The sequence below is a fragment of the Nematolebias whitei genome, chromosome 6 (assembly GCF_014905685.2).
Source record: "Nematolebias whitei isolate Nwh7 chromosome 6, NemWhi1, whole genome shotgun sequence".
Taxonomy (NCBI): Eukaryota; Metazoa; Chordata; class Actinopteri; order Cyprinodontiformes; family Rivulidae; genus Nematolebias; species Nematolebias whitei.
The window spans coordinates 22055351-22065820 of NC_056503.1; positions in this window are offsets into that span (position 1 = coordinate 22055351).

The following is a 10470-nucleotide window of genomic DNA, read 5'->3' on the forward strand; positions in this document are numbered from 1 at the left end:
TTGCTTAAACTAAAACAAGAAACGCCTCATTATGTATCGGATCCCATCCATTTCTGTCCAAATCACAGAAATGCCTATTCGCATTGGATTAGTATTATCACAGGACCTCGGCATTCAGCAAAATATAGTAGGTAATGTGCAGGGGAATTTTTACTTTACAAATTACTGACATGGCCGATTCGCACGGGATTAACAACACAGACAATCTCCGTAATTATTACAAATAGTATGTGGTCCCTAGGTAAAACTAATCCCGTGCGAATAGGGTTAAAGACAGCCGAGTTTCTGCACAGACCGTGAGCAATAAAGTTTCCACTCAAAAAGTGGCACCAAAAGGAAAATATCACAAGTCTAATCATGAGCAGAAGAAAAACACCAAAATCTTGTTTTTTTGAATGAAACCCTGTTATAGAGCTGATCCAAAATCACAGGCACAAGAGTGTGGAGGTAAATTAGTCTCAAAAGTATTCACACAAGTATACAGCAAGATTTGTATGCATAGAATAAGATCCACAAGTGTACCACAAGTTTTGCAAATGCATAGCCGTTTAAACACACATTTCGAATTGCACAAGTTGGAACATTCTGCAAACGCTAATTGTCAAATAAACGTGCACAAATTACCTGCTGTGCACGGATCAGCTTCCTGTGAATGTGACTCTAGAGACGTTCTTACCTCCAGCTTCACAAAGGTAATGCTGCGTTCAAGGCTGGTGGAAAGCTTCACATGCAAGTTGAACAGTGCGCGCATGATGACTGCTGGGTCACAACTCAGGAGACTCAGGCAGTGTTTTATGTTTTTGCACAAAAGGATCCAGGATTGGGGGGGGGGGGGGTCTGTGCTCATGTTTAAATACATACAATATTTTATTTTAATCACATTAGAGCGTTTTAAGAATTAGCTGACTTTTATTTCTTAGACTTTAACCAGAAGACTGTGGGTCGTCAGCTCATTGTTCGACTGATGGTCAGAGTCCAAACATGGTCTCTGTCATGATAAATTCAAAACCAGCGGAGGAGAAAACACTCTTTTTACACCTCGCTCAAAGCTGGAAACAGAAAGTCGATCAATACGGCTTGAGCTCCGCCGTGCTGCAAATGAAAAGCATGCATGCAACGATAATGGATATGGATTTCTGGGTCCGTGTGGCTTATGTTTCATTCCCACGCAGTGCTCAAATCTTTATGTTCGCCACCCCGAAAGATGGCTGAGGAGGGATGAAAACATGAAGCATGTTCTCCTCCTGATGAAGAAGCTGTTCAGTTAGAGTCACTCACGGTGCATGGATGCGGCTTTTTGAGGGGACTGTTCCTTAATCTAGGCCAGAGTCGGTCTTGCCCTCAGCTCCTCTTGAGGAATTTGTAGCTGTCAGAGGTGAGCCCAGGTGCAAAGCAGCATGCAGGTGAGCTCAGAGGCTCCAGGTTAAACAGCAGGGACATGGGTGAAACCTTCGCAACCTGCGTGGAAGAAAGAAAGATGGAGACCAGACTGAGAGGAAGCCACGAGGCGTCTGCAGTCAGAGAGACCACCAGAGAGTGTGTCTCTGTGTGGGGGTGTGTATGTGTGTGTGTTGTGTGTGTGAGGGTCACTGCATTGCATCTTAAAAAGCTCCTTGACGATACTATCTGTGATGTTGTTGCCACGGCGACGGAAATTGGTTGTCAAGCTAAGAAGCAGTGAACAGAAACTGCTCAGAAAATTTAAAATAAATAAATAAATAAATACTTGGTTCAGTGTCCAAAGAAGTAACGTCAGATATAAAGTCCTGACAGTTTTACCACATGCCTCCTAAACAGAAAGGCAGGCAATAAAGTTTGACCTATGTCTGTTTGTGTGGTTCAAAATGGCTGCCACAGCCGATTAACCATAAATAAACGCCAAAACGTCTCAAGCCTGATGAATTATTCAGATACAGTTCGTTGTGGTAGTAGCTGAGACTCATCTCCAAAAATGTCCAGAAAGTTTGGACAGATTTTAATGAAACATTCAGAAAAAAATCTGGTTGAACATTTACTGCTGATCCAAGTGAAGATGGCCACCTCACCTAATATACATTAGCAAACACTAAAATGGTTATAAGTCAGTGAATTTGATCTAAAATACAAGATGCTATCTAAGAGTCATTCACAACACAGAATCTACTTGACATCTTTCAGATTTTCCCTCTTTAAGGGTCTCCACAGAGAGTCATCCTCCACCTTCCTCTGTCCTCTGCATCCTCTGTCCTCACTCCATCTACCTCCATGTCCTCACTAACTGCATCCATATATCTCCTCTTTGTTTTTTTCTTGCAGCTGCATTTCTAACATCCTTCTACCAATATATCAACTGTCCCTCCTCTGGACATGTCCAAACCATCTCAGTTTGGCCTCTCTAACTTTATCTCCCAGTTGTTCAACCTGTGCTGTACCTCTGATGATCTCATTCCTAATCTTCTCCATCCTTGTCACTCCTAAGGAGAACCTCAACATCTTCATTTCTGCCACTTCCAGTTCTTTCTCCTGTCTTTTTGTCCATGTCTGTCTCCAGACCATACAACATAGCTGGTCTCACCACTGTCTTGTAAACTTTTCCGTTGACATTTGCTGACACACCTTTTTGTCGCAAATCACTCCTGGATCTTTTCTCCATCCACTCCATCTTGCCTGGGCTATTCTTCACCTCTTTTTACCACACTCCCCATTTTCCTGGAAGTCCTGCACCTTTGTGACCTCTGCTCCTTGTAGCCTCACTGATCCACCTGTCTCTCTCATTCACACACATGTACTCTGTCTTACTACGGCTGACTTTCATCCCTCTTCTTTCAAGTGCATACCTCCACCTCTCCAAGTTATCTTCCACCTCTTCATATCACGTCATCTACAAACATCTAAACCAATGGGTAAGATGCATTCCATTAAAGACTGAAAGCCTTAACTTTTATTTTATTTTATTTTTTAGATTTCAGCCTCACATTATTCTCCAGCGGTTCCGCGTCATTTATTTACCGTACGGTTGACTGGTTTTAGCAGAGCAGCATGCAGATGAGCTCAGTCCAATCTCACTCAGTGGACGGTTGATGTTTCTGAGTATGAGACTGGTCTTCAAAATGTTCAGGACAGAAATGAAGTTTAGGTTTGCTTTGATGCCAGGACTTAATGTGTATTCTGTGTCTGCTGCAGAGGTTTGGGCCTGTTTTGTGTTAATGTGTTTGTTTCTGAGATGACAGAAACAATTGATGCATGGAACACTAGGCACATACACATGCACTCTTCGGTTGTTCTGTTCAGTTTTATCTGCTTTATGACCATCACTCTTCCACACGGCTGGACAAAACTAACAATGTTTATTAGCTTGTTCATGTAATGATGGAACAGCTGCAGCAACTTTTTGTTTTCCAGAGAAAATGTTTTTTTTTTTTTTCAGGACCTTACTTTACAAAGCTTGATTTTCTTCTAACATAACTTTTTTCATTAACTTTGGCACATTTCTTTTGTTTTTCTAAGAACCTTAAGAAATTTAAATTGCTCCTCTTCGTCTATTTTTACTGCCACTATTAGAGAAAAGCAAAGATGTTTTGCAATTTCAGAGTGTGAGCACTTTCACAGTCCACTAACTTCACATTTCTTCCACATTCATTCTTTTCTGTCTTAATTCAAACTTTTTTATGTGTTGGTGAGAAAAAAACAAATCAAATTTATTTGGCTAAAGGAAATAGGTTTAAAACATCTAAACAGAGAAGCTTACCTTCATGTGCGTAAGGCAAATAAAATCATTTTTAAAAGGATATTTTGGTATCAGCATCCTGATGATTTGATTTCTAATCCAATAAACATTGTGTGAATTGTTTGTTTCAATATAAAATAAATTCATCAGGGTCAGCAATGATTTATACAATAAATAAACATATTTCTTCAAGGTTTCATTTATGAACTTCTGATAAAAACACATTCTGTCCAGAGCTGCCTCATATTACAGCTTTAAACAAGAAATCAGGTCAAAAATCAAAAATAATATTTCTAGAGGGGAAAACAAAAGACAGTAAAAATGTTTACATATTTGTCATTATTTTATATTTTTTAATGTAACTAGACAAATAATTTGTGAATTGCTAAGAGGAAATAACGCTATTACAATTGAAAAAGTCTCAGTCACAAAGTTAAACGTTAGACGTTAAAGATATTGAATATAATATATAAAGATGTTAACGATGTTAAACATTAAAGATGTTAAATACGTTAAACATAAAATGGTAAAGACGTTAACCATTAAACATTAAAGATGTTAAATGTTAAAGACATTAAACATAAACATTAAAGTTGTTAAAGACATTAAATGTTAAATATGTTAAACATTAGAGAAGTTAAACGTTAAAGACGTTTAATGTTAAAGACATGAAACATTATGGTTGTTAAATGTTTATCATTAAATATGTGAAACATTAAAGATGGTAAATGTGTTTAACATAAAAATGTTTAAGACGTTAAAAGATGTCACGCATTAAACATTAAAGGTTTTAAACATTAAACGTTAAAGATGTTAAACATTAAAAACGTTAAATTATTAAAGACATTAGACAATTAAGACATTAAATACATTAGACACTGAGGACGTTAACAACATTAAAGACTTTAGATGTTGAGGCTTTAAATTCATCAGACAGTAAAGACGTTAAAGACGTTAAAAACATTAAAGACATTAGATGTTAAGGTGTTAAAGACATTGGACATTAAAGACATTAAAGACATTAAAGACATTAGATGTTGAGGTGTTAAAGACATTGGACATTAAAGACATTAGATCAATCAACCTTTATTTAGACAGGTAAATGTTGAGGCTTTATATACATCAGACATTAAAGACGTTAAAGACATGAAAGGCGTTAAAAATTAGACGTTAAAGACATTAAAGACTTTTGATGTTGAGGCTTTAAGCACATCAGACATTAAAGATGTTAAAGACATGAAAGGCGTTAAAAATTAGACGTTAAAGACATTAAAGACTTTAGATGTTGAGGTTTTTAACACATCAGACAGTAAAGATGTTAAAGACATGAAAGACTTTAGATGTTGAGGCTTTAAATTAATCAGACAGTAAAGATGTTAAATACATTAGACGTTAAAGGCATTAAAGACATTAAAGGCATTAAAGGCATTAAACGTTAAAGATGTTAAAGACATTAGATGCTAAGATGTTAAAGACATTGGACATTAAAGACATTAAAGATATTAAAAGCTGTAATGACATTAGGATTATGACATTATATATTATAGTTATTAAAGACATAAGACATTACAGTCATTAAATGTATTAAACATTCAAGACATTAAAAACATCAGACATTAAAGATGTTAAATACATTAGACATTAAAGACTTTAAAAACATTACATGTTAAAGCCAGGTATTAAAGACATCAGACATTAAAGATGTTAAATACATTAAAGACTTTTGATGTTGAGGCTTTAAGTACATCAGACATTAAAGACATTAAAGACATGAAAGGCGTTAAAAATTAGATGTTAAAGACATTAAAGACATTAAAGACTTTAGATGTTGAGGCTTTATATACATCAGACATTGAAGACGTTAAAGACATGAAAGGCATTAAAAATTAGATGTTAAAGACATTAAAGACATTAAAGGCATTAAAGACTTTACATGTTGAGGCTTTAAATGAATCAGACATTAAATATGTTAAAGACATTAAAGACTTTAGATGTTGAGGCTTTAAATTAATCAGACATTAAAGATGTTAAAGACATTAAAGACTTTAGATGTTGAGGCTTTAAATTAATCAGACATTAAAGATGTTAAATACATTAGACGTTAAAGACGTTAAAGACATTAAAGACATTAAAGGCATTAAAAGCATTAAACGTTAAAGATGTTAAAGACATTAGATGCTAAGATGTTAAAGACATTGGACATTAAAGACATTAAAGATATTAAAAGCTGTAATGACATTAGGATTATGACATTATATATTATAGTTATTAAAGACATAAGACATTACAGTCATTAAAGGTATTAAACATTCAAGACATTAAATACATCAGACAATAAAGATGTTGAAGATATTAGATATTAAAGATGTTAAATACATTAGACATTAAAGACTTTAAAAACATTACATAAAGCCATGTATTAAAGACATCAGACATTAAAGATGTTAAATACATTGGACATTAAAGACTTTAAAAACATTACATGTTAAAGCCAGGTATTGAAGACATTAGGCATTAAAGACATGGTTGACAGCACTTTGTCAGGTTTCAGACGGTTATTAAAGGATTTCAAAGAGTCAAGGACAAGCAGCTTTTAGTCATTTTATTGTACAACTGGACGAGTTAAATAAATGTAAAAATAAATAAAATGTGTCAACACAAAAATGTCTAACGCACCAATAGGACACAACTGTTATGTATAGGTTTTAGTTCATTTTATAACTTAAATGACGTTTGAAAAGCTTTCGTACTTCAAACCATTACCCGAGCAGTTCAGTCAGTAAACTAATCTAAACCAAGTGTGACAGTTACTGTAGGTCAGCCTAACAATTTGAGTTAAGCTCATATGAATAAGTTCAAACAGCTCCCAAAGAACCAATCCAGCTGACGTTTACCTGAGTTTTATAATCACAACAATAAAACTGAGACAGCCCCTGGTTTACTCCAGAGCTAGCTGACCTCCTGCACAGGAGAGATCATCTTTGGGCTGCAGCGAGAAAATCTGACTCAGACACTGATTGGTTGAGTTTTCGACAGATGAGGAATAAATGTACAACTGTTGTCAAAGCAGCAAAACGCAACTATTTCTTATCTCAGACCTCCAAAAATCTAAATGACCCTAACAGATTCTGGAAAACCATCAAATCTCTCTCAGGCACCCCCCAATCATCTGACCTCCCATCACAACTTCTCGTTAACTCTGCTCCTGTGTCAAATAAGCACGAGATCCTGAACTGTTTCAACAAACATTTTGTTGCTTCTGGTTCTTTATTTGACACAGTTACTAATGGAAGATCAGCAACTTCACTTAATAACCAAACTTCTACAAATCAAATCCCTCCTACAAATCAATCCTCAGTTAATCACAGCTTCTCTTTTTCTCCATTCTCAGTCAGTGAGGTCAATAAACTGTTAAAAGATCTTGATCCTAAAAAATCTGCAGGTCCAGATGAACTTCCACCTTATTTCTTAAGGCTGGCTGCTCACATCATCACAGTCCCTGTGACCCACATCTCCAATCTCTCCATAAGACAAAACTCCATCCCAGACACTTGGAAAACGGCCTTTGTTCTTCCTTTGCTGAAGGGAGGTGACCCCACCTCACTGAACAACTATCGACCAATCTCTAAACTCTGCATTTTAGCCAAGGTTCTAGAAAAACTGATAAACTCTCAAATCAAAAATTACCTGGACTCATTTAACATCTTACCTCCACATCAATCTGGTTTCAGGAAACAACACAGCACAACCACTGCTTCACTGAAGGTTCTTAATGACGTTGTTGAAGCACTGGATGCTAAAGATTATTGTGCTGCACTTTTCATAGACCTGTCTAAAGCTTTTGACACTGTGGATCATAACATCTTGTGTCATAAACTCTCAGAAATCGGTTTCTCAGATCACACCATTGGTTGGTTCTCTAACTATCTTTCAGACCGGAGGCAATGTGTTCAACATAATGGTACTTCCTCCAGTTATTTAACATTCAATAATGGTGTACCACAAGGCTCAGTCTTAGGACCCACCCTCTTTACAATCTACATACATAATGTAGGTAAAAACATCCCTAATGCATCCATACATTTCTATGCTGACGACACAGTTGTTTATTGTCGAGCTAAAACAGTTGCTAAGGCTTTCCAGCTTCTGAAATCTGCATTCAACATCATCCAGACTGATTTGTTTCACCTCAAACTTGTCCTAAATGCCGAAAAAACCAAAGGGATGCTTTTTTCAAATAGGAAGTTGGTCCCAGCAGTTCTTCCTCCGATTTTATCCTCAAATGGTGTCCCCATTGAGTTTGTTGATTCCTATAAATATTTGGGTATCTTGGTCGACTCACATCTTTCTTTTAAGCTCCATGTGGAAAACTTGGTAAAGAAACTGAAAGTTAAACTGGGTTTCTTTTTTAGAAACAAATCCTGTCTAACCCTGAATGCTAGAAAACGCCTTGTATCTGTGACTTTCCTTCCCTCAATTGATTTTGGTGATATTATTTACATGAACGCTCCTACAAGAACCCTGCAGATGTTGGATGCTGTCTATCATGGTGCACTAAGATTCATAACTGGCTGTGATTATCGTACCCACCACTGCACCCTGTATTCATTGGTTAACTGGACATCATTAACCATGCAGACTCTCTCACTGGTACATTTTCATCTTTAAATCACTTCTTGGTCTGCTGCCTTCATACATCTCCTCCTACATGTCTCTGCGTGAGTGCAGCTACGGAGTGCGCTCTCAGGACATTATTACCTGCAGTGTTCCCTCAGTGAGGACTGAACTAGGCAAAAGGGCCTTCTCCTACTCCGCTCCTGTTTCCTGGAATATCTTACAAAAAGATTTGAAGCTCTCGACCTTGACCTCTCTAAGTGGCTTTAAGAATCTGTTGGACTCCTGGCAGGGACCAATGCAGACATGTTCCTGTTTTTAGTTTTATACATTTGTCTTGGAATCTAGCTGTTTTTTTTTTTTTTTTTTGTTACCTTTTTCCTTTTAGCCATCCTATTTTTTAAAAAAAAAAAAAAAACTAGTATGAGTTTTTATAACTGCTTATTGTTGTTGCTGTTGTCCATTGTTGTCATCTTTCTTTGTTGAAATCAGGTCTCTCTTGTAAATGAGTCCTCGAGGCTCAATGGGATTTACCTGTATAAATAAAGGTTGATTGATAATTATACTGCTCTGAAGGCGGCTTTTAAATTACATTTTTAAGGTGAAACATGTTTGATTTTAGAAAACGTATAAACTGTTTTACGAACAAAAAGACATTTTAAAGACTGGCTTCTGCATCATTAATAATAATTAATCAGTAAAAATGATATTTTTGAGCACTTTTTTTGTTGTTGTTGTTAAAGTCCAGTAATGAACATTTTAAAGCTGGATGCAAACAAATTAACTATTTTGTCCTGAATGTTGTGTGTTTAAATGTTAAAAAAGCAGAAAACATGTTTCTAAAGTCCTCAGCAGCCATGTTTCAGGTTGTTTTTGTGCGCGTTGTTCTGGTTTGAATTTGTGTACATCTCATTATAAATTAGACTCTTTTCTTTCTGATCTTTTTCCAGATGAAATAATTTCATGTTTTGTTGTTCCTACATCCGTTGTTTTATAACGGCATTGACGAGCTGCCAACTCCTACATTAAACTCGTCAAAATAACTAATAATAACGAGTCGTACTCCTACAGCCTCGTCAAGATGAGACAGATTAATAAGCTGCCTTCAAACTGCCGGCTGTGACTGAATTTAAACGCAGCAGGAGAACATCTGCAGGCAGCACGAACACATGGAGGGACAAGACAAAATCTGAACGTTTGTCCATCAGCATCACGACAGGAAGTGTTAATTGAAACCTTTTAGCCCTGGGGAACTCAAGGTCAAGACACGCTTAACAACTGTATTCTCCTGACATGGACCTCCTGTTCTGCACCTGAGACTTTGTTTTCCTTTCTCCTTCTCAGACATTAAACCTCTTCTTTATGCAGCATGAACCTCAGCGTCTCCCCTTCACCTGAAGACGCTGAGGTCAGTTTGAGACAACATTGTCTCTGTCCATGCAGCTGCTGGTTCAAGGTGAACACACAGCTGCACCTGATGACACTTCAGCTGAGACACAATTGACAGTTTGATGTTAGAAGACAGGCGGTGGACTGTCAGGACAACGGGACAGGACGCCCAAACTCTAATTTTGTTCATTTAAAGAGGGACAGAGAAGACAGGGAGGGACTAAAGACATTTAGTCAGCTGAAGAAGCTGCAAGTGATTCCTCACAGCTAGAAGAAACACAACTTTAGCTTTAAGCTAAAAAGAAGTAGCAAAAGCCCAAAGTAGCAAAAAACTAGCTAAACAGTTAAATAGCAACATGCTAAAAGCTAAAACAAGCTAAATATTGGCAAAAAGTTTTATAACAGTAGTTAGACACTAATTGCTACAAGCAAAAGACAAGCTGAATGTAGACAAATTATAGCAATTAAAAGAAGCAAAACAATACAAAAAAAGTAGCTAAAAGTTCCAAAACACCAGCTAAAATGAGCTGAAATTTTGCTAAAAGTAGCAAAAAATTCCTAAAAAAAAAAAAAAAGTAACAAATGGGCTAGTCAAAAACTAAAAGTAAGACTTGCTCGCTAAAAATTCCAAAAACACTAGCTAAAAGGTACACGAAAGGCTAGCCAAAAGAAAAAAAGTCATGTAAAGCTACCGAAAAGCCCAAAGTAGCTGAAGAAGACAAAACTAGAAGAGGTATTCTGTACAGTTCATCAAAAAGAAC